Source organism: Dipodomys ordii, unplaced genomic scaffold (assembly GCF_000151885.1).
Source record: "Dipodomys ordii isolate 6190 unplaced genomic scaffold, Dord_2.0 Scaffold363, whole genome shotgun sequence".
Lineage (NCBI taxonomy): Eukaryota > Metazoa > Chordata > Mammalia > Rodentia > Heteromyidae > Dipodomys > Dipodomys ordii.
In genome coordinates, this window is record NW_012267579.1 from 49,223 (window position 1) to 51,181 (window position 1,959).

The 1,959-nt window shown below is 41.7% G+C and overlaps 1 pseudogene; it reads left to right on the forward strand.

Annotated features, from left to right (window-relative positions):
* The window catches only part of LOC106001681, a 55,014-nt pseudogene that overhangs the window by 17,691 nt on the left and 35,364 nt on the right, over positions 1 to 1,959 (forward strand).

Consider the following 1,959-nt stretch of genomic DNA (forward strand, 5'->3'; position numbering starts at 1 on the left):
CCAGACTGGCTTTAAACCGTGATCCTCAGATCTCAGCCTCATAAGTAGCTAGGATTACAGGTGTAAGCCACTGGTGACCTGATCAGCTGTTTTTCTTATAGCTTATCAATTCTGTGAATGATGGTTGTTATTATTGTACTCTTGCCAGTTTTTGTCATTTTAATTGTCAGTATTATTTTGTATTTTTATTATAAAGCTAGTATACATGGTTACTATTTCATAAATCAAGAAATAAGGATAAATATCTGTCTGTTGTAAGGCTTCCACTCAGGGTGCACATGCTGTCCCTGAGATTTTAAGCTCCAGGCTGCGCTCTGCTACTTTGAGCCATAGTGCATCTTCTATAGTACATTTCTGTTTGGGTAATGTCAGCCCTACCTCTGCCTTTCCCAGTTTTTCCATCCTGTCCTAACCACAACTTATGTAGTTCCTTTTCCATTTAGTGTCTACTGAGGACCATTGATGCATTTGTTCACACTTTAACTGTCATAATGACCACCAGACTCTCCAAACAGCAAGTGATTTTATTCCTCCAATCTCAATGGAAAAATTTCAGAACCACAGATACAATGCTAGGGAAATCATAGATTTTTATCATGATAATGATAACAAGATCTCTTCATGATCAAAACATTCATCATTTACATATACTGAATCTACTGCATGGTAGACTTCCTAGGTCTCTTGCTATATATTGCTCACTTCCAGTGATCACTGCATAGAGGAAATAGGTGAGCTGAAGCCTACTTTGAATCTTAGTCTCCTGTTCCATTGCCCCAGTGTTTTATCATAGTGCAAGTGTGGTTAGTGTAGATTTTTGTGTCGCTTTCCTCCAGAAATACACTGGCATTTCATCTCTGGAGTCACATGATAATGACTGCATTTCATATCAAGGCAAGCTAAAATAGAACCATGGTCAGCACAATGCTTCAATGACTTTTCATAAGGTGTGTGAAACCATGTTCACATCTGGTACCACAGGGCCCACAGTTCTCCTAGCAAAGGCACTAGGACCCGTGGTATGAGCCAGGGTTTCCCTCCTATAATCTCATCCGTTTCTGTACTCAAAGATCCTCTGGAACCTTTGAGATTCCATTCCAGAAGAGCCACTCCTGGCTCTTCTGGAATGGAATCTCAAAGGTTCCAGAAACCGATTTTCATCATCCTCATATTCTTCGTGAAGAACCATCTAGAATGGATCGATAATCTAGTGCACTTATTTTTCATTCTGGTATCAACTGTCTGGCTGCTCTATACATCAGACCTTACAGTGCCGTTCACAATGTTCTCAGGCGAATCAATATGGGGGCTTTTCCTCATAGTCCAGCTGTGCATTGGTATCCCTGCTCTCCATGCTCTATCTGTACATGTTTTCATTCCAGCGTCATCTGAAGAAGCCCATCAATGCCATATTCATACATTTGACTGTGGTCAACATCCTGAACCTCACCTTCACACTTGTGCCAAATATCATGGCATCCTTTGGAGTCCAACATTTTCTGGACAATGTGGGCTGCAAGGCAGTGGTGTACCTCTTCAGAGTCACCCGGGATCTGTCCATCTATACCACCTCACTCATCAGTGCTTTTCAGGACATCACCATCAGCTCCAGTCGTGCCCAGTGCGTGAGGCTTAAATCTAAGTCTTCAGTGTGGATTTCTCCTTCTTTCTTGTCCTTCTGGGTTGTCAATATGCTCATCTATGCCCCAAAATCAATTTATTCTCATTGGTTCTGAGTTTTCCATGTATATTGTCATACTCCTCAGCTTGAAGACAATAGATCAGGGTATTATATGTCTATCTTATTATTTTGAGATCTTGTGTTTATAATCCTCATGATCATCACCAGCCTCTACATGATGAGGCTTCTCTACCAACACCACCAGAAAGCTCAGCATCTACATAGTTTTAGCCTTGCCACCCAGCCAGCACCCAAGAGCAAGGCCACCCACACCATCC